Genomic DNA, 24,198 nt, shown 5'->3' with positions numbered 1-24,198 from the left:
TCTTTAGTCAATTTTTGGACTGCCTTTAGCAAGATACTGAATTTCTCTTGCATTTTCCCCCAATTTTTCTGATTTTTATGATCTTTTTTTGAGCTCTTCCAAGAAGTTGTTTTGGTCTGGAGACCAGTTCATATTCCCCTCTTCATATGTAGTATTTTTTCTACAATCCTCTTCTGAGATGCTATTTCTTTTCTCTGACTTTTCTTGCTCATTTTGGGCTCTGTTCCTGGGCCTCAGGAACACATCCCAAGCTTCTTGTTGGGGGAGGGGCCTACTCACTAATCTTCTGCATTGTACAAAGTGGTGGATTGCTCACTGGGTTGTGGGGACATCCAACACAGTTGTGCGGGCAGAAGAGGGAGTCTGGAGTACCTGTACTGGAGCCCTCCTAGCTGGCCTGCTGGTCATGGACCTACTGAACCAGAATCCAGAGTCCTCTGCTGCAGACCTCTGCTATAACTGAGACCCTTGGACTGGCCTCCCCTGCACCCTATTCAGGTCCTTGCATTGCAATCTGCTCTCTTCACTATGCTCTGATCCTTGCATTGTGCTTCAGTCCCTATCCTGGGCCATGCTCTCCCTCCACCCTGGTGAGACTAAACTTTTCTAAAGTTCTTTCCAAATATCTTTAAACTGGAAAATTCTGCACTCTGTTCTTTTGTGGATTCTATCACTCCAGAATCTGTTTAGAGGATTGATCAGTATTGTTTCTATGGGATGTCCCAGGGAGATCAAGGTAGTTCCTGACTTCTCTCTGCCATCTTGACTGTGCCCCTAAAGCATAACAAATTTTGAGGACATCTTGTATATTACCTCTTATTATATGCAAATATTTTTCATAAAATTGTCATTGTATTTTTACATCTTTTTTGATCCTTTTCTTTGCTACTCCTCCCTCCATTTATTTTCAAAAGATGGTCTTTTTTTTAAAACAAAGATAAGAGGATAGGGAATAGACGTGTGATTTCATCCTTTGCAATTTATAGTATTAGATCACTTCTTTTACTTTGTGCTATGTCAATAGATTGGATAGGATTCATAAACTTAGGTAGGAAAACAAAAATTTTTTCAACATAATTGTTAATAAGGATGTCAGAAGAGTCCATCACATACACACACATGTATGCATGCATGCACATAAACACACACATACACACAAAACACACAAATGGTTAAGAACCATGCTCTTAGGGAATTGTCTAAAACCCTGAGTGGTCAAGTGACAACTATGGTAACAAAGCTAGTATATATCAGATGTAGGCCCTGAATGTGTTTCTTCTGACTCTGTGGTCCACTCTATATTATACAACACTGCTTCTTTTTTTAAAGATAACATTGTTGTGTTGAAATAATTTTTCATATTGCTACTAATAGTTTGCAATTTTTCTTTAGAAACCTATTCATGATCCAACTCTTCTAGAAAGCATTGTAGAAAGGACAATAAAACCGTGTTTACCCTTTGATCTACCAAAACTACTACTAGATTTAGATCCCAAAGAGATCACAAAAAAGGGGGAAAGAACCCACATATACAAAAATATTAAAAGCAGCTCTTTTTTGTTGTGACAACAAATTGGAAACTGAGGGTCCATTAATTGGAAAATGGCTGTGACAGAGCATTAATGTTTTCTAAAAAATCATGAATGGTCAGATTTCAGAAAAGCCTGGAAAGACTTGAATGAGCTAATGAATGAAATGAGAAGAACTAGGAGAATATTGTACAAATAAACAGCATCATTGTAAGATGAACAACTAGGATGAACTCAGCTCCTCTCAATAGTTCAGTGATCAAGGACAACCCTAGAAGACTTGTGATGGAAAATGTCATCTACATAAAGAGAAAACAAACTACAGAATCTGAATGCAGAGCAAAGCATACTATGTTCACTTTTAAAAAATTCTTTTATGTATTTTCTTTCTTATGCTTTTCCCTTTTAATTCTTTTTTCATAACATCATTAATATAAAAATGGGTTAAACATAATTGTATATGTACAACCAGTACGATTGCTTGTTGGCATGGTGGGGCAGGGTAGGCAAGAAAAAGAGAATGGTAGAATAATTTGAAACTAAAAGCTTACAAAAAATGTTGAAAACTATTTTCGCACAAAATTGGAAAAAATAAAATTAATTAATTTAAGAAAAAAGAAAAAGAATAAAAAAGAAAATTTCCCAATTGCCTAGGTATTTTCTTCAGTACTATCTTAATTTACTGTATTCAATCACTGTGGAAGAAGTATAGGCTTCCTAAAGCTGTTCATAAGTATTTCCTTTGGCAAGGGAGAAGTATGGTTCTCACAGTCAATTGCTTTATACAATGGTAATGAAGTATGCTCCATGTTACTCATAGAAAGTAGCAAATATTCAGGTTGCTACATCTTTGAATTCCTTTGATCTCCTTGGGATCTCCTTTTTCTAATACATGCTTCTTTGACTTCCTTTAAACTTTTATCTTAGACAATATCATATCCATTTGATTGAGGTAAGTATTTCCAGATATTGACTTCCTCTTAAAGGAGGAAAGGAGATGAGTGAAGATACGATTCCTTTACAACATCCTCCCATTATGCTTCTCTGTCATTTACATAGAACAAAGATTTTGCTGATTAGAAAAAAAATCAAAGTGAGGTGACCTTCGTTTCATGTTCTCCAAGAAACAAATGATAACTTGATTCTATGTTATCTGTACTAGCAGTTTTACAACATTACACAAATAAAAATCTTATACAGATTTACATCATTTTTTATACTTCATTTTATTGCATGTCACAGATGTTATTTCTTTGTTTGGAAGGTATTGTTGTGTTTTTTTTTTTAACAAAATGAAGATTTCTGGCAATCCTGCATTGAGCAAGTCTTATTGATGCCATTTTTTCCCAATAACATATGCTCACATCATGTCACTGTCACATTTTTTTTATAATTCTCACATTAGTCTCACAATAATTAATCATTATTATTTTATCCATTATGGTAATTTGTGATAAGTTATCTTTGAGGTTACTATCATAGTTATTTGGGGGAACCACAAACTTTCCATATAAGACAACAAGTTTAATCAATTTATTCACCTGTCTCTTTCCATCTCCTCAGGCTAGTATTTCAGAGACCCGCTCCCTGAGGTATAACACCATTGAAAAATATTACATACATTTAGATGATAAAATAGCAAGGTTGGGAAGATTAACTCTAATTTTGAAAGAAATTCTACTGTGGTTAGAGAAATCATTCATAAAAGGAAGAAGTCAATTGATATCACAAACTTCATTGTCTTATTTTAAGAAATTATCACAATCATTCAACTTTCAACAATTACTGCAGTCAGTAGCAATCAACACCAAGGCAAGACCCTCCTCTAGAAAAAAAGATTATGACTCAATGAAGGCTCAGAAAATGATTAGCATTTTCTAACAATAAAATATTATAAAAATTAAGTTAAGTACAATTTTAGATATAATACTGTTACATACTTAATATACTATAGTATATTATAAACAAAACATTTATACACACTGGGAAACCCAAAATTCATGTGATTTTTTTTACTATTATATTTATTCTATTGTGGTGGTCCAGAATTAAACCTATATGATCTCTGAGATATGCCTGTACTGAGTATCCCTAATATCTGTTTATCTCTGCATTATCTCAGCTTCGTTTTGTCAAATCCTCCTCTTTTACCTGCAGTGGACCCTTTGGTGGAAAAAAAAACAAAGAAGATGGCATATATCATTTAAAAGGTTATGTACATTATGTACAAGACATTATGTTAGTTGTAAAAAATACCAAGCAAAAATTCTGATAATCAAATGACATAATGTTTGAAAGGTGCTTATGCTATATCTGTCCATGTAGTAGACATTTAATAAATAATGTTTGTTCCCCTCAAAAGAAAAAGAAAATTTTCAGCCCTCCAATAGTTAACATTCATAAAAATCTCAGGATAATAGTTTCATATCTCTATACTGCTTATCCTTCATTTTCAAAAAAGACAAATGACATTAGAGAGTGATGTTTAGATTCCTGTGTAAATCAGGGCAGTTACATACCCAATGTAACACAAAGGCAATATTTGTAACAAGGTGCTTTATCTCCTGAGCCAGTGCATTTTCCAAGATGGCTTATGTCTCTTCTCTCTTAATTAAAATATAACTTTTAACAAATATTGCCACCCAATTTCAATATTTGATGAGAGCTTACTTTATATTATCTGTGTTAGAAGTTTGAGATGCAAAGATGAGGAGGAAACCTAGTTGCTGCTTTTAAAGAATTTCTAATTCAAGGTTGATTTGGTTTAGAGTATATGATGTTAACATTGGTAAATAGGATGCAGGCATTCAGATGATAAAAAAATGGATACAAACTATCATGAAAATCAGAGCTTTAAGAGACTTTTGAGATCCAATAACCTTTATTTTTATGGATAAGGAAATTGGAGACCGGTGAGTTTAAGTTATTTGCCTATGGATATCAATGTACCAAATCAGAACTTGAAAGTCCTGCCATAGGATCATAAATCTAGAACAGAAAAAGAATCTTAGAAATGGTGTCCAAATTCCTCCTTTTAATAGATATGCAGGCTTTAGGATTTTGGAAGGCAAATGGGGTTAAGTGGCTTGCCCAAGGCCACACAGCTAGGTAATTTATTAAGTGTCTGAGGCCGGATTTGAGCTCAGATACTCCTGACTCCAAGGCTGGTGCTCTATCCACTGCACCACCTAGCCACCCCCCCCCCCCCACATAGTCAATGTTTTTAAGGTAGATTTAAAACCAGTTGGCTCTTCTTGCGAGTGGGGAGGGGGGAGAAAGAAGAGCTATCTTACCTCAAAAAAAAAAAAAAAGAAACTTTTTGGGCAAATCATTCATTGATATCTCTGTTTAGTTATCAAGAATACATTACAGATAAGCTGTATATCTATGTTCAATGTGTTAGTAAAGGAAATTATGTGAAGGTAATGGCATACTTTTACAGATGATTTTCTTTATTTGAATGAATGAAAAACATTTATTAAGGTATTATGCTAAGTGTAGATGGAATGCAACAATAGGATAGTCTTTTCTTTCAGGAAATTTACATTTGAGTAGACAACACATATATGAGCATAATGGACAGAGAAAGGAGTGACTGATGGGTCCTGAGAATGGTGAATTAATTGCATGATTAATTATTAGGGTAGTAATAGAGTTGTATTGATTAGACTAATAAACTCAGAGAGAAGCAGAAAATGCTGTTCAGGGAAGGGCAAGGTACTTGGTAGGTGACAAGATGACTAGTTTGGTTGACTGTTTGGATGTGATCTGTTCTGATGATCTGTGACCATCTAGTTATAATAAGTGAGTTGAGTTTTGCTCATTTACTCACCAAACAAAATAGCTTGGCTCAGAACAATAGTTCCAGAGCTTACTGAATTTAAAACTCCAGAGGTACATTTGGCATTTTTCTGGGTATCCTGTCTGGAAGTACTATTTCAGGTGAGAAAACATTATTCATTTGTGAAATATATAAAAAATTGTAGAACACATATTTATAGTTATACAATTGATCAAGTATTGTAAAGAATAAAATGTCAGACTATGTCATTTGCTAATTATAAAAAACACATAACCAAAAGGAAATATTTTTGGTTAAGTAAATTCTTGTCTAATAGGATTTCCTCCAAGAAATTGTCATCTATATATGAAGGATACTTTAATGGAAAAAACAGATTACATTGTTGTTGTTGTTTATCCTTAATTCTCAAAGAAGACCAATAGCACCAGGAGGGTGGTGTCTTAACTTGCAGATGAATTGAATTTATGTGAGTCAGTCCCTCTGCTCCATAATCATCTGAGTTCAGTGGACAGATATTGATCAGAATGACTGGAGATGGCCCCCAAGTGCATTGGAAGAGTTTTGTCTTTTTTTTTTTTTTACTTTTTTTATTGAAGTTTTACTTTTCCAAAAACATCTTATGAAAGGTTTTTTTTTACATTCATCCATATGCCCATGCATTCTTCTAACCTACAAAATTTGCTTCAACCCTCCCTTCCCACCCCCTCCCATCAGTGACAGTCAGATTAATATTGTATTTACATGTTAGTCATTTTTGGTATGAGGAATTAGGAGTAAGGGAAAGAAATACAGATTTAGATACTTACACTTTTAAAAAAAAATGTGACTGTGTTCCTCAAATTCTGAAGGATTTTGTTTTGTTTTATTTTGTTTTTCTTCTTCTCGGTGGAGATAGCATTGTCCATAGCCAATCTAATAGGGTTATCCTAGATCTGAACTGCTGAGAGCAGTTGTATCATCAGGATTGATCATCTCACAAAGTTGTTGTTAATGTGTACATTGTTCTCTTGGTTCTGCTCCCTTCACTCAGCATCAGATCCTGTAATTCCTTTCATGCTTCTCTAGAGTCCAACCATTTATGGTTTCTTATTGAACAATAGTGTTCCATAATATTCATGTGCCATAACTTATTTAACCATTCCCTAATTGATGGGCATACCTTCAATTTCCAATTCTTTGCCACTAAAAAAAAGAGCTGCTGTCAATATTTTGGAACACATGGGACTTTTCCCACTTTTTATGATATTTTTCTGGATAAAGACCTAGAATTGGAATTGCTGAGTCAAAAGGTATTGCTCTTTGGACATAGTTCCATATTGTTCTCCAAAATAGTTGGATCTGTTCACAACTCCACCAGTAATGCCGTAATGTCATAAATATCCCATAACCTCTCCAGTGTTGATCATTTCCCCCTTTTTGTCATCTTAACCAATCAGATAGATGTGAGATGATGCTTCAGAATTGTTTTAATTTGCATTTCTCTAATCAATAATGATTTGGATCATTTATTCATATTATTATATATAGCAGTAATTTCTTCATTTGAAAATTGCCTATTCATGTCCTTTGACCATTTATCAACTGGGGAATGAATTACAACCTTATAAATTTGATGCAATTCTCTGTATATTTTAGAAATGAGAACTTCAGAACTCCCATTTATGAAGATTGTTTCCCAGCTTTCTACTTTCCTTCTAATTTTGTCAGCATTGATTTTATTAATGCAAAAACTTTTTAATTTAATATAGTGAAAATCATTCATTTTGTAGTTCCTAATGTACTCTATTTCTTGTTTGGTCATAAATTTGTCCCCTTTCCATAGATAATAGAGTATTTCTTGGTCTATTAGTTTATCTCTGGTGTCACCCTTTATGTCTAAATCCTGTACCTAATTTGAGCTTACTTTGATAAAAGGGTATGATATATAGGTCCAAGCCTAGTTTCTGCCCACTAGTTTCCAGTTTTCCCAAAAACTTTTGTCAAATACTGAGTTCTTATTCCAGAAGCTAATGTCTTTGGGTTTGTCAAATAGTAGATTACTGAAGTCATTTACTACTGTTTCTTTTGAATCTATCCTAATCCACTGATCCATTACTCTTTCTTAACCAGTACTAGAAAGTTTTGATGATTGCTGCTTTAGAGTACAGCTTTACATCTGGTAGGAGTTTCATCTTTTTAAGCTGAGGTATTTCCCAGGTCTCAAGTTTGTCTGAGTTTACACACATTCAGACTCCTCAAGTCCAAAATTAGGAAACATATGAATGACACAGGTCATGTCTTCTGTAAAAGTCCAAATAGAAGAGATTCCCTATAAACAATTTCCATTTTGGATATATTACTCATTGCATTGTGCTTCATTATTGATATTTCTTGGCAGCAAAGATTGCTTTAACTTTTCCTTTGTATCTCTAGTGACTAGAATATAGTAGGCATTTAGTAAATATTTGTTGATAGAGCAAATACCCAATTGATCAACAGCTGATCGATAATTAACTGATTAAGGCATTAGTTAATATTATAGTTTCTAAAATTAGACATGTTCTCTTATTTCAAATCCTTCATTTCTTCATCTTATGCTACTTACCTCTTGCCAAACTCAGTCCTTGATTACTTCCATCATCTGCTTCTGCTGGTCTTAAACATAAATTGCTGAATAGAACTCTCTTCTTATTTCCATTTTATAGATTTCTTCTCTTCTTTCAAGCACCATATTCTACATGGTCTTTCCTGATTCCACTGATTGTTAATACCACCCCTATCTATTTTGCATTTAATTCCTTTGTATTTATTCTCTATTTTTATTTTGTATATACTGTATTTCCCCATATATAAGATGCATCTTAATTTTGGGGCCCAAAATTTGAAAAAAATAATGTATTACATGAAGTTACTGAACTCAAGTTTTATTCATCAGAAAATTCATATAACTCCTCATCACTGTCAAAACTCCTATCTATTAGCTCAGCCTCATTTTTATTTGATGACAAATCACTTTCTTAGGAGAAGCAATCCTGTTTGTGCTCTGGACTGTCATTGACCACAAGCACTCCCTGGGCATCTGGTGCATGGATGCATGCTTAGTCCATCCCATTTCATGAACCAGAAACACCAATTGTGTCTCCTTTGAAATCAGTCACTTCTTTTTCATTAGCAATTCTTCTGGCCTCCTGCTAAGCCATCTTTGCACAGGGATTCCACTTAGCCTTTACTCTTCAATCCATATCTTCAATTCCCTCTCTAAATTAGACCATTTTTCTGACTTGCCTCTTCTGGCCTTTTTTCTGTCATGGCATTTTCAGTAGGGTTTCTTCTTCCCATAGCCAGTCTTGAATTGTTTTCTCAGTTGGAGGAGGACCAAACTGACATTCAGCAGCACAATTTCCATTCACTTTTGCAAACTGGATCACTTCTAACTTGAATTCAGTACTGTATGAAAATCTTTTCTGAGACATTTCTGGGCAGAATGTGGCAAAATGTAACCTAATATACCAGTAACAAATGCAAAACAGTGAGTGGAAAGACAAGAAGCATGAAAAAGTGAGAATTTCAAATAAAAAACTCTGCAACCATAGTACAAGATGTTCCCAGTTCTTAGATCCCCAATTTTTCAGAAAAAAGGTGAATCTTATGCATGGGAAAATATGGTGCTTAAATATGATAGGTACTCAATTTCTTCCCATTAAAATGTAAGCTCCTTGACCATAGGGATTGACTAATTTTTTTGTACTTTTATCACCATCATCTATTAAAGTTCTTGGCCTACAAGATAAGAATGTAATAAATATTATTTTTTGTTGATCATGAATCCACTGCTCTGCACTGAGCATTGCATCTCCATTGCTCCTTTCTAGGCCTCATGTTTCTTTACTTCACTAAGTTTTCCTTTCTGACCATATAGGGACACCCAACATTCTGTTTACATTGCAGTGAAAATGTGGTGTGATTAGAAAGTTTCTTTCCTGAAGGAGAGGATTATAGCATTTTTATCAAATGAACTCTTTCATCCTCCCCTCCAATATAGTTTTTATTTGAGATTTTACATTCAAGGCCACCTTTTATTTAATATATGAAAAGCTGGGATCATTTTCTAATTAGCAACACATTTATAGTCTAACCTTACCTTTGTTCTTGTAACAATCATAAGTATTTCTTTGCTAAAATGTTCATTTTTTTCACTGCAGTATTTTTCTGATGATGTTATCTGGCTGTGATTCATCAAATACTACAATGTTAGAAAAATCAAAATTACAAGTAACCCAAAGGGCAATGGAGGGACACATGGAGAGTGTAAATAGTCTGTAGCACATCCCTAATGAAGAATTATATGTGAGATATAGTGTAAAAAAAGTTATCAAGATCTATATGACTGGAAAATGAGTGGGAATGTTATGTTACAATAATAAGGAAAAATAGATGGACATCTTGATTGCTGCACTGATGTCTATAGAGTAGTGAAAGAATCAGAGAAAGGCCTTCTCCAAGCACTGATAAGATCTCCAATTTAATTTAACAAATATTTGTAAAATATTTTGTACTACTTTGTACAAGAGTACTATGCCAGATCTTGGGAATTTAAGAACAAAAATGAAACAGTCCTTGTCTTCATATAACTTGATGTCCACAAAAGGGATACAACTTATATAAGTAAATATAGGACAACTTAAGTACTAGTGATGGGTTCATATGAGGGGAAAATAAGGGTTGGCATCATAAAAAGGGTAACACCTTAACTTAGACTTGGCAGAAGAGAAGGTTTCTGAAAATTCCCTATGGAAAACCATATGGGTTGGGTATGAACTATACCATGGACAAAACTATATCAATGAGTTCTTGGTTTATCCAAGTTTTGAATAAACATTGTCCCTGAGGAGACTATTTATTGATAGTGAGGGGAAGGAAAGCACTTTTTCCTAGAATGTTCTATTTAGTTGCATTTTCCCACCAAATTCATAGAACTAAATCTAAATAAATATATACTTTACTTCTCAGTAAACTAATCCTAGTATACTAATCCAGATTATCTGACAAAGATGTGGATTGTAAATTCAATATGAATATGATGTGACAGAAAGAATTAATGCAATCTTGAACATTAAACAATGCAGAGATAATGTATAGTCCTGATATATTTTCCCTTGGCAGGATCATTTCAGGAGTATTGGTATGAATCACATATAATTATTTCATTTTAGAAAGGACATTGATAGCTAGGAAACCAGTCTAAGAAAGATATTTCATGAGAGATTTGTTGTAGGAACTTAGGATTCACAGCTCAAAGAAGACAATGCAAAAGGGACACATGATATCTGTCTCAAAGAGCCATGTTGTACTTAGAGCTAAAATTTGTTCTGATTGATCCCTAGGGGGGAAGAACTAGGAATTATGGGTGGAAATATGAAGAGACAAATTTAGGTATGATTCAAGAAAAAACCTTAATAATTACAATTATGCAAAAGTAGAATGGTCTGCTTCTAGAGGGTTCAGTTTCCCCTCATTGGCTAGCTTCAAGCCAAGACTTAAAGAGCATTCATTTGAGGTATAGTTTAGACGAGGAAATTGAGATCCCTCCCAATACTGAAAATTATTGACTGAGTCTGTGATCTATTATTTTAGATTCTGAGCTACTGAGATCAACAGCATTTTCTTTTAGTACTTTTTCACTGCCATGGAAAAATGTTCTCTTTCAGAGTAATCCTTTAGTTTCCATTTAATCACAGGTTTCTTTTCCTAAAACTTATTTTCTTTCCAGGCCAATGAAATTTTATAATCACGGAACTTCATGTAATCATAGAATTTTATTTTACTTCTCTATATTAATGTCCTATTCTTCCATTAAAAAAAACAAGGGGTGGCTAGGTGGCATAGTGGATAAAGCACTGGCCCTGGAGTCAGGAGTACCTGGGTTCAAATCCGGACTCAGACACTTAATAATTACCTAGCTGTGTGACCTTGGGCAAGCCACTTAACCCCGTTTGCCTTGCAAAAACCTAAAAAAATTAAATAAAAAAAACCAAGTTTCTTGGGAAATGGGATTAATTTGGTTTTGTTTTTATAAGCCTTGTCCCTGAACAGAATGGTGCATAAAGTAGGAATCAAATGAAGACTTGTTGTAATGAATTGGAATTCATCCCCTATCCACAAGTTTAAATGATAAAATACTTCTGTCTCTTTTTTTGTAATTTGAGTTTTAATAGGTCATTTATTCATTTGGATAAATATGGTGTAGTATAGCATGATAGTATTAACCTATTTTTCCACCAATATTTTATTTAATTTCTTCTGCAATTCTTATTCAATAAAAAGTTATTTCCAAATTAGGGTTTTTTTTGTATCTAATATTGGTATATATTTCCTTGAAAGTCTGATTTATCTCAACTATTGAATTCACCAAGTGGGAAATATCAAAAGCTAGAGGTGAGAATCAGAGAAAATCTTAAGAGATGACATTTGAGCTTTTTAAAGTAAAATTATGGATTCCAAAAGAAATAGAAGAAGGAGAACATCACAGAACTTGAAAAGCAAGTGAGAAAGCATAGGAGAGAGCAGATCATTTAAGAGGAGGCACATATAGGTCATTTATGTTGTAATGTATGTTATATGGAAAATACAGGTAATATTAAATACATTTGGAAAACTTGGAGCTAAATTTTAAATGACTTTAAATGTCAGAGAAATGTGTATATTATCTGAGAGAAAGGGAAAAGAAAATAAATTAGGTTAGTGTTTTAAGAATATCATAGCATGGGGTTGGAGCCAAGATGGTGGCTGGAAGGCAAGAATTCCTGGAAACTCTTCCCCCAAAACTCCAAAAGCCATCAAATTATGACTCTAGCCAAAACTTAGAGGGGCAGAACCTATGGAAAGACTGAGAAATGCTATTTCCCAGTCCAAGACAACTTAGAAGTTCCACAGAAAAGACCTGTTCCATCAGGACCAGGGATTGACAAAGGCTGCTGCAAGCACAGCCACAGTGCAGCACAGCCAGGTCAGGTTCCTGGGTCCATGGCAGAAGCAGTCTCCTGGCCCTAGGATCACCAGGGTCATCTTGAAGGTGTGGTGCCACATCATAGTGAGCACCAGCCTCAGAGCAGCCCTGTAGTGAGAACCTGCAGCAGGAGTCAGTAGAGCCATCTATCATGTCCAGAGCTCTCAGCCTATAGATGATAAGGGGGTCAGGGGATACTGCAGAGGTCTCTCTGCTCTCCCTGGGGGCAGGACACTGCTGTTTGTTCACACTCAGATGCAGGTACCCATACCACTATATCAGAGCCTGGACCCCCAGGTTCAGGGCAGAAGGGAGGGTCTGTGGTTATCCACATACCAAAGCACAGGCAAGAAAGCAGTCGGAGCTTCTCATAAGACCTTGGAGGAATTAAAATCCCAATGTGGTGTCCCCAAAATCCCCCAAAGCCTTGGAAGTTTTATAAATCAGTCATAGCCTGAGGAAATGAGCAAACAACAGAAAAAAAGAAGCTGACTATAGAAGGTTACTTTGTTCCCATGGAGGATCAAAATACATATTCAGAAGATGGCAAAGTCAAAGTTTCTCTATGCAGAACCTCCAAGAAAATTAAAAATGGGCTTAGACTATGGATAAGCTCAAAGAAAGACTTTGAAAAGCAATTAAGGGAGGTAGAAGAAAAACTGGGAGGTGAAATGAGAATGATGCAGATAAATCATGAAAACCAAGTCAGCAACTTGGTGAAAAAAATAAAAAAAACTGAGGAAGATACTATATAAAAACCAGCTTATGCCAAATAGAAAAAGCAACACAAAAAGCAAATGAGAATAATGGCTTAAAAAGCAGACTTGGATAGCTATAAAAGGAGATATAAAAGTTCTCTGAAGAAAAGGAAGATGATGACTTTGAGAGAACTCGGGAAGAAATAAAACTATTCCAAAAAAAAAAGCCAAAAATTAGAAGAAAATGTGAAATATCTCATTGGAAAAACAACTGACCTTGTAAACAGACCCAGAAGAGATAATTTAAAAATTATTGAGCTACCTGAAAGTCATGACCAAGAAAAGAGCCTAGACTTTATTTTTCAAGAAACTAAAATACAGCAAAATTGCCCTGAGATCCTAGAAGCAGAGAGTGAAATAGAAATTGAGAGAATTACCTGGTCACCTCCTGAAAGAGATCTGAAAAGAAAAACTTCCAGGAATAATATAGCCAAACTCTAAAACTTCCAAGTCAAAGAGAAAATCCTAAAAGCTACCAGAAACAAGCAATTCAACTACTGTGACTCTATAGTCTGGATCACACAGGATTTAGCAGCATCTACATTAAGGAATCATAGGACTTGGAATATGATATTCCAGTAGGCAAAAGATCTTGATTTATAACTGAGAATCAACTACCCAGCAAAACTGAACATCCTTTTTCTGCAGAAAAGATGGACTTTCAATGAAACAGGGGACTTTCAAACTTTCCTATTGAAACAACCAGAGCTGAACATAAAGTTCTATCTCCAAGTACAGGCAGGACTCAGGTAAACTATCATAGAGGGGGTGAACAAGAAGGACTAACCATGAAGAACTTAATGATATTGAACTGTTTGCATTCCTGCATGGGAAGAAGATATTGATAACTCATATGAACTTTCTCATTTATAAGAGCAGTTAGAAGGAGCATATATAGACAAGGCACAGGAAGGAGCTAAATATAATGGTATAATATAGTTAAAAATGAAGTCAGTGGCTGATAAAGGAAATTACTGAGAGGAAGAGAAAGGAGAGGAAGAAGGGCTAAGATATTTCACATAAGAGTCAAGAAAAAACTTTTCCAATAGAGTGGAATGGGGGAAGGGAAGGGGGAATGAGTGAAACTTCATTCTCATCAGAAATAGCTTAGAGAAGAAATAACATACACACTCAATAGGGTATATAAATCTCTCTTAGCCTAAAGAAAAATGAGAAGATAAGGATGGGATAAGGGAGACTGGAGGGAGGGAAGGGGGGAATAGATGAAAGAAGAGAGCAAAAATTGTAGGAGAGGGTGCTCAGATACAATACATTTCTGAACAGGGACAGGATGAAAGCAGATAGAGAATGGAATAGATGAAAGTGGGGAGGAATAGAATGGAGGGAAATACAGTTAGAGATAGCAACTATGGGAAAAATATTGAAGGAACTTCTCCGGTGGCTATGATGGGGAAGGCAACTCATCCCAGAGACAGAGCCATTGGAATCTGAACACAGACTAAAGTATACTTTTTTTTTTCTCTCACTATTCTTGAGGTTTCTCATTTGGGGGGGAGGGGGGTTATGATTACTTTCACATTAAGATTGTTGTAATAATATAAAATAAATAAACAAAAAAGAATATCAAAGCAGTCACTAATTGGTTATTCTACATTTAATTTTTTTGGTCTAATATTAGATAGTTTATAATTATTGTTTTATTATATAAATTTAAGATCTGGTTTTGCTAGACTTCATTCCTTAGTATTTTTTAAAATTTCCTTTGTAATTATTGACCTTTGCTATTCCATACAAACTTTGTTATTATTTTGAATGTTGTAGCATTAAATCTAAATAGTTTGCCAGTACCAGTATGTTATAAAGAGTGTATAACTGACTTCAGAAGCAGGAAAAGTTTTGAGTCCTACATACTGCTATATGATGGGGCAATCATTAGTTCCTCTAGGCAACTCTTACAGGAGTTGGTACCAAACCAGGAAAGGTACCAGTCTTCATTGTAAGAAGTAATTTTCTCATCTCATAGGTTCTTCCTGTAGCAATGAAATCACATTTCTTTTATAAATTTTTATTATGAAATAATCAAGAATATTGAATACCTTTCTATTCCTTTATTGTGTGAAAATGATTAGTTTTGTTTATAGAAATCCTATGTATATCTTTAGAAGTTAATACCAAAATAGTGAATGTACTTTGATTTTAAATCTCTTAGAAAATTGTTTTATTTTATTTATTATTTGTTTTCAAGTTTGTTTAACTTGGTAAACTTATATTTGCTCAATAGGCAAGAAAAATACCCCGTCCAACTCTGTTTACTTTAGAAGGGGTAAAAAATTGCAAATTTCTAATGTCATAGAAGGACAATCTTTTCTCTTGGAAAATTTTCAACTTTTAAGAATAAGAAACTTGGGTAGAGGAGGGGCAGCTAGGTGTGGCAATGAATGAAGTGCTGGCCCTGGAGTCAGGAGAACCTGAGTTCAAATCTGACCTCAGACACTTAATAATTACCTAGTTGTGTGATCTTGGGCAAGTCACTTAACCCCATCGTCTTGCCCCCCAAAAAACCCCAAAAAGCAAAATGGGGCAACAAACTAATTTCTTTTGCTTTCCTTTTTTGTAGCTTCTAGCCTCTCTCTTTTTTTTTTTTTTGGCCTTGTCCTAATTAAGTACTTAGTAGGTTGGGGTTCATATTCAACAAATATGCATATGTTGAAATCACTATGTTAAAGGATACAAACTCAAAAACAAAGCAGTCCCTATTTTTAAGAACCTTATTTCTGACTTCTTTTAAGAGCCCACACTTGATGGAGCCCATGCTTGGGGCAGCTAGGATAGAGCATGAGCCCTGGAGTGAGGGGGACCTGAATTTAAATACAACCTCAGAAACTTAATAATTACATAGCACATGACCTTGGGCAAGTCACTTAACCCCATTCCCTTAGAAAAATATTTTTTTTAAAAAAAGAGTCCAAGCTTTTTCTTCCTTCCTGAATCAAAAGACTTCTGAGAGACTGAGACTTTCCAGACTGGCAAAATGGCCTTGAGACATCAACCTCACTGCTGTCACTACTGTTAAACCTAGTAAAATAGAAAGAAGGGAAAATTTACTATCAGTGATGGGCAGCTCTAGGTGAAGTAGGTAAAATTGGATGTGTGGTAGGGGTCATGCTATAGTTATATTGGATGAAACTGGAGGCTTCCATGAATCATGGTGAGACCAAATCAGATTCAGTGCCAAAGCGTCACCATTATTACTAGCTGGAAGGAGATATAGGAGTAATTAAATCCATTGACTCAGATTTCATTTTTAAAATTTTTGTGAGATTTTATTTTTCTTCTGTTTTACTATGTTGTACTTTCATAGCTACCTTTTGTTTCAATAAATCACATGGATATAAAAAACTAAATGTATAAATCCTATGAATGGAGGTGGTTATGAATAAGAAAAGTATAACTCTCCCGAACAGGGAATCACTGAGACTTGAATTTCTTTTTTGGGTCATTTAAAAACATATTTTAGGACATTTCTATAGAGTTACGTCTAGAACCCAACTCAAATAGCTTGGAAAAGGAGAGAATACTTTTACAGATGTGTAATCAGAGGGCCCTCTGGTGGCCAAAATATGCTTGCTAGTTAATTATGAAAATAATACAATTATATAATTAATTAATATTGTATATGTATATATATATTTATAGTACATACACATATAAACATATGTGCTGGCATATTAACTTACACATATAATTTATCAATCCATTAATTAGCAGTTTACTCTGATAACAGAAAACAAGGTAATCATTCAGATGTGGGTGAGTTTAAGTCCAATAGTACAGTCACATGTAAAATTAATGTATCATCATATGTCACATATGATGTCCTCAAATCCAGTTTTCAGATTCTGCTTCTTTGTGAATTTCTGAAAGACCAATAATTCTCAAATTCTTACTGAATTCTTTCCTCTTACTGTTACTTTTGATTGTAGAAACATGAAGTGTTCCAGGTATACTATTATTTATTCTAATTTTGTTCTTTTATTAGTCCCCATCTCTGAATGTTTGGATTCTATCTTGTCCAACCTACTCTTCAAAAGGTTTACTATATTATTTTATCATCAAATTTTTCAGTTGTCAAATAAAACATTTTTATGCATATTCTTCCTTCAACAATTTTATTTAATTTTTAAACATTCCTTTAACACAACATACTAAATTTCTGAATTATTTTATAGCAACTTGAGGGAGGTCTATTTTGTTTTAAAGAGACTTCAAAACTGTTTTTCTTTTCTTCTATAGATATTTCCTCAAATTTATTACATAATCATTATATTGAAGTCTCTTTTTTGCTTTTTTTTAAATTTCCCCTATTAATCTTATAAAAGTTCATTTTCTTGGAAGTTTTCTTTTTTTTTCCCAGTTCTGCTCTCCTTTAAATTTTGTTTGTCTTGCATATTACTATTTTTGTGGTTAGGAAAGGAAGTTAAATTTAGTCAACTACTCATGAGAAAAACTGAGACTCAGAAAAGATAATACTTTGCCCAAAGTAAATTAACTCAACTCTCCTGATTTTAGCATTAGAGTTAGGATGGATAAAGTGAAGGACTTGTGATCAGGAATACTTGCATTAAAATTCTACCTCAGAGTAGTGGAAAAGAATTGGAAATTGAGGGAATGCCCATTAATTGGAAAATGGCTACACAATACATGAATACTATGAAATACTATTGTTCTATAAGAAACCATAAATGGTCAGACTCTAGAGAAGCATGGAACAAATTACAACATCTGATGCTGGGTGAAAGGAGAAGAATCAAGAGAATATTGTTCACATTAACAACAACATTGTGAGTTGATCAACTTTGATGGATGCAGCTCCTCTCAGCAGTTCAGAGAGCTAGGGCAACTGTATTAAAACAACTATGGACAATGTTATCCCCATCCAAAGGAAGAAACACAAAACAAAACAAAAAAAAATCTTCAGAATCTGATGAACACTTTATAAAAAATTATCTCTTATGTATCTCTCTTAATCCTACTTCTTTATGCATATAATTACTAATTTGTAAACATTTATCAAAATGTGTATGTAAAGTGTTAATCTGACTGTTCCCTGCTAAGGGGAGGGGGATGGGAAGGGAGGGTGGAGGGAAATTTTGTAATTTGAAAATATGCATGTGCATATGGATGAAAATAAATTAATTTTAAAAATTCTAGCTCAGATCATACTAGCACTGTGATCATGTAAGTTCCTTCAGCTTCAATTTCTTCTTCTGTTAAATGAGGGATTTGAGTGCAATGACATTCAATATTTTTTATATTTTTTCCATTACATCATAATGTAGTGTCTTGGATATGTTATCTCATTTGAAAACGGAAATGTGTCACAGTTCAATTTTTGCATTGTTCCTTTAATAAGGATTTCATCAGAATTACAAGAAAATTATATAATCATGGAATAAAAACATACTAGTTTTCTACCTACATCAACAGATGGGTAGTTCTTTATAGACCAGCATGGAGAGAGAAATCAAAATTCAAAAAATACAAATGTTACAACAAATCATTTGTTGCAAAGTTTTCTACATTTTAGCACTTAAGTATTCATAAAAATATTGTTCAGAAAAATTAGACTGACAGAAAAAAATCAAAAAGTTTTCTCTTTTATTTTCTTTTTAAAATGATGACATTATTCTAAATCACTGTGTATTCTTTCAAGGAGTCTTTCAAACATTCTATATAGTATTAAGACCTTGAAAATGCCACATAACAAAAATGTTAATAATAAGTTGTCTTATTAATAATGTTACATTATCAAGGAAGGGAGAGAAAGCTTTGTGCACCTGATTATAATTACAAGAAGAACACCTGAGAAAATGAAATAAGGTTGATTAATGAGAAACAGATGTTGATAATGAAACCTGCAAATTTGAATACATTCAATGATTGTGAAGACCTGTGATATGTAAATGAAGCAAAGATGCTATAATGCATACTATAAAATATAAGATGGTGAGTGAAAGGAAATGCTTTAAAATTTAACTATAGAGATTTAAAAATATAATATACTAGTCTATATCATGAACTGGAAAGTGGAAGAATTAATTTTTAAAAGAATATTTAAAAGAAAAAAATGTAGCCTAGTCTAAAAATGTGTCACTTTCCTAACGGAAAGCTCACTTTAAAAAACAACCAAAAAAAAAATACCCCAAAGTTAGTCTGACTCATAACCTAAAAAACATTCTCTAAAAAAGTCTAAACATAATAATCCAAAGTGAGAAGGATAAAATAAATACAAATTCAGAAAGCTTATAGTTTTTAAAGTGCATGTAAATGAACCTTCATGAAGTCAACTGAAATGACAATATTAATAATGATTATATAATTTATTATATCATAATATTGTCAAACAAATAATATAAATAAATTCCATACAGTTAGGATAGGAAAAGAAATTGTGGACTGTGTTTTCCTGGTGCTTATTTGCTAAGAAAGTTCAGCAACATGCCTCAGTCTCTATTTTCCTGAGTAAAATAATAAAAATGACTTACAATGATAGTATAAAATTCACTTGTAAATACTAATTCACTTATATAACTAAGATATAAACCTCAGCTGTGTGGCACAGTGCTAGATATGGAGTCAAGATTCCTTATCTTCCTGAGTTCAATTTCAACTTCAGACAAGTGTCTGTTATCTACTTCTGTTATTCTGGGCAAATCACTTAACCTGTTTGCCTTACTTCATATGTAAAATGAATTGAAGAAAGAAATGGTAAACCTCTTCTGTATCTTTGTCAAGAACACCCCAAATGGGACCATGGAAGAGTTGGACACCAACTGAAAAGACTCAATAACTAAACACGAGTAAAGAGAGAAGACGATTTTGACAGGACTATTGCCCACAAGACACGAGTGATGTAAAATAAGGTTGAAAAAAAATAATTTAAAACCAGATTACAAAGGGATTTAAATAGGAAATATCTATAACTTTAATGTCATAAATAATAACAAGAAATTTTTATCTATGGCTTCAACGGTTGCAAGGTATTTTTATTCAATAACTATATAAGGTAGGCAAGGCTGTTGTGGGTCTTTGAATAAATACTATATCCTCTAGAGAGTTAAGTTGAGGACAAGCCCCATGACCATTAAATAGGAGCATGATGACTACAGACATATATTACAAATTAGGAACTATATAAGGAGAAGTATGATTCATTATAGAACTGAAATTCAAATAAAAAAATTTAAAAGCTCTGAGAAGTTAAATATTTTTCCTTGATTACATAACCAGTGAATGTTTGTATTAAAATTATAATCTACATCTAATTCTAATCTATGACATTCATTTCTGAAGTCATGCTGCCTCTTTCCTCTTTAAATCAGTATTACTGATATGATGCTGTGCTTTCTAAATCTCCAGGTTTTGTAAACTATTACATGATCTATAAGAACTGTTGCTTTCCTAGAGAAATTTAACCTTAGGACTACAAAACATTTCTGCCCCTGTAAGCAGCAGATTTTCTTGGTAATCACCAGATAGCAATTCTTTGACTGAGAGGAAGGCAATTCAGAATAAAGTCTGTGACAAAGGAAAGTAGGAGGAGAGAAGAGACAAATAGATGCAGACTGATTAATTAAGCTGTAGGGCATGTAGAAATTAGAACAGTTAATTATCCCTGGTAGCAATCCAGTAAATCCTTTCAGGGAAGGCAGCCACAATATTCATTACTATGACACTGGTCATTTAACCCAATTAATATCATTTCAAAGGAAAACAAAGACATAAAAAACCCAGAGAAGTTCTATGACTGACTTCATTTAGTCTGAAATTCTGCCACCCTATAGGTAAAAACCATAGGAATGTTAAAGAAGAAAAAATATCCAATCCTATTTATCTGAAGGACATTTTTTAGCCCTTCAACTCTTGCACATCCTTAAGCAGATATGTTCTACTCCTCTTTTTTAAAAAAATGTCCTTCAGGAAAAAGTCCTTGCTTTCCCCAAAGCAATAATGTGTGACACACAAACAATGATGAATTCCTTGGGATCATGGGGAACACCAAGACCTTGTAACCACACCTCACCATATGTCCTCTAAAATCTAGCTTTACCCCTGTATCTTTGTCTGGAAGAGTTTAGTGAATTTTTTTTTAATTAAATCAAAATTTAAGGGGGAAAAATAGGACAAAATGGTTCCCCTATTAAATATTGTGTCATCAGAAGACACTAGATCCAGAGAGAAATTCTCAAGTAGATTGCACATTTTCCAAATGAGGAGCTGCGTTTAAGTGGTATGATTCATCAAAGTATTGAAATTCACGTAAAAAATTAAAAAATTCTTAAAATAGGAACATGCTATCAATTTCAAAGTAACATCACTTCCAATGAAATTAAAAAGTTACTGTATCAGTTTTGACAGCCAACTCATGGTATGAATGCCTTTTTATAGGAATGATCTAGACCAGTAATCTGCAAACTCATCCAATCTATTCCCATGTATACCATTGAAGTTTCAATAAAATGCAGTTGCTTTTATAAGAGCAGCAACAGCAAAAACTATAAGATTTGAATCAGTTTGAAAGGAATGCCCTTTGTAAATGTCCATTTTCCCAATAATTAATCTCACTTAAAAAAATCTGATTTCCTCTACTAAATCTATCATGGACGTAAACAGTTAACTCAGTTATACTGTCATATATTTATATATACTCTAAATAGGCATTTAAAAAAGAGGAAGTTGGTAGGAATTATTTTTCAATGTGAAAAGGTTCAATAACAAAACACACTTAAGTTTGTTTGTTATCTTGGTCATATTCATAATCTATATTCTTTAAATTTTCCCAAGGTATGGTAAGGGCCACTCTCTTCAGTTGGCATAGAATTCATGTAGTTTTTTCAATATTACAGCTTTTATTTGCCTTCAGCCATATTTTCATATACTAGCAATTTTCAGATTCCAATTCTTTTCATTTCTTTTTTAACTGATATTTTATGTTTCCAATTACACGTTATGTAAGTTTTTCAACATTCAGTCACTTTCACATTTATAAATTACACCTTTTTCTACCACCCTCCTTTCCCACCCCCATCTCCTCATAGGTGAATAGGCTAGTAAAAGTTGTACATGTTAATTTGTGTTTAACATGTTTATGTGTAAGTTATTTTGTATATGAGTGATTAGGACTAAGTGTAAAGGAAAAAACCATGGGATATGAACACAAAACATAAAACAAGTTTTGTTTTGTTTTTTTAAGTGAACATAGTTTCCATTCAGATTCTGTGGTTTGTTTGGTTTTTGTTTTGGTTTGTTTTCCAGGCCATTTGTTTTTCCTAAATGATATTTTACATTTTCTTCAAGTTTTTCAACTTTTTGATTTTGTTTGATAGAATCATTAATATCATATAGAGTCATTAGTTTCTATTTGTTCAATTCTAATTGTTAGAGTTATATTTTCCTCAGTTAACCTTTATATTTTCTTTTCTAGCTGGTTAATTTTACTTTTAAAAGAGTTGTTTTCCTTTTCTAGTTGAACAATTTTATTTTTGGGTGAGTTATATTCTTTTTCCAATTGGTTATTTTTACTTTTAAAGGAGATGATTTCTTTGCTCAATTTTTCATAATTCTTCTTTCTTTTCTTTTTTTTCCTCATTTTTCTTCTTCCTCTCTTGTTTGATATTTAAAATCTTTTTTAAGCTCTTCCAGGAAGTTTTGTAGTTGAGTCCAATTCATAAACTCTTTTTCCATATGGTAATTTGTTACTCTTTTCTTCTTTTGAGATGGTATTTTTATCAACTCTATTTGAATAGAAGCTTTCTATAGTTTGTACTCTTTTTGGGGTTTTTTTTTAGTTTTTGCAAGGCAATGAGGTTAAGTGACTTGCCCAAGGCCACACAGCTAGGTAATTATTAAGTGTCTGAGGCTGGATTTGAACTCAGGTACTCCTGACTCCAGGGTGCTCTATTCACTGCACCACCTAGCTACCCCAAGTCTTGAGTTGGTTCCACTGGGGCTTGAACCCAGGACCTTCTGCTTGTAAAGCAAACGTGATAACCACTACACTATGGAACCTGGGCCATTCTTTATCTATTATATTTTTATTCCATTTTCTTTCAGTAGGATTCATCGTTTCATGAAGCATTAGTTCATTTTGCTTTATATTAGCTTAGAAAGCTTTTTATTTTCACAAAAGATTTGTTTTTATATCTGTTAAGTTTTGTCAAACTCTTCATGACTCTTTCTGGGATTTTCTCCACAGAAATAACATGATTTGCCATTTCCCTCTCCAGCTCTAAGGATTTACTAATCATCTTTCCTTTTGTTTTAGGAATCCTCTAGGTTGATTTATTTGGTTTTTTTGCTAGGATTTTTAATTGATAATTTTCTCTTGAAATCTTTGATGTTTCATTCTTCAAGAAAATTTCCCAGTCATTCACATTCTGACTTTTCCCTTTTGCTAGTAGGTACATCTCTGCTGTAAGGTTGCCTCAGTCTCTTTGAGCATTATGTTATAGAGAAAGTGTGACTAATCTTTTAGCTCTTCTGGGCCACATTGCCCAACAAAAAAATTGTCAAGCACTACATATAAAATGTAATATTTATTTATGATTACATTGATTACCTTATCTATGATTACATTATCTAATGATAAAATGTAATAATGACCCATGAATAGACTTTGAGGACTGCATGCAGCCCATGAGTTGGACACACTTGATATAGAGGATTTGATAAAATTTCTTCCCTGAGTACCCTAGAAGGACTGAATTTGTCATATTTATATTATATATATATATAATATTTATATTTATATCATATGTATTAAAATATATCCATATTTCCTACCTACATTTCTACCTTTATTCTCCCTTCTTTCACACAGATAGAGTGAATCAGCATTTGCTTCTTGCTTTTTGGTGGAAAGGACAGGAAGAATGTCAGGCAGAATCTCTATAGTTTTGGGGGGGACCCAATCAGAATTAAGTATCTATTCAAACCCACATCTATTAGATATGGAAATATCTGTAGTTAGACGTTTTATGGAAGCAAAAAACTGGAAATAGAGTGGGAAAATAAACTGGAAAATATGATATGAATTTACACAAATACTGTTATGTAAGTAGGAAAATATTAAGAACTCAAAGAAATATGATAACATTTGTAGGA

At 33.4% G+C, this 24,198-nt stretch overlaps 1 non-coding gene across 1 annotated transcript; it reads right to left on the bottom strand.

The window, feature by feature from the left end:
* Positions 1-23,030: 23,030 nt before the first annotated feature.
* On the bottom strand, positions 23,031-23,103 carry TRNAV-UAC (transfer RNA valine (anticodon UAC)). The gene has a single exon. It is a non-coding gene; the product is annotated as a tRNA-Val (tRNA).
* Between the last annotated feature and the right edge of the window lie 1,095 nt (positions 23,104-24,198).

This window comes from Macrotis lagotis, chromosome 6 (assembly GCF_037893015.1).
Source record: "Macrotis lagotis isolate mMagLag1 chromosome 6, bilby.v1.9.chrom.fasta, whole genome shotgun sequence".
Taxonomy (NCBI): domain Eukaryota; kingdom Metazoa; phylum Chordata; class Mammalia; order Peramelemorphia; family Peramelidae; genus Macrotis; species Macrotis lagotis.
This window is presented reverse-complemented; position numbering and strand designations above follow the sequence as displayed.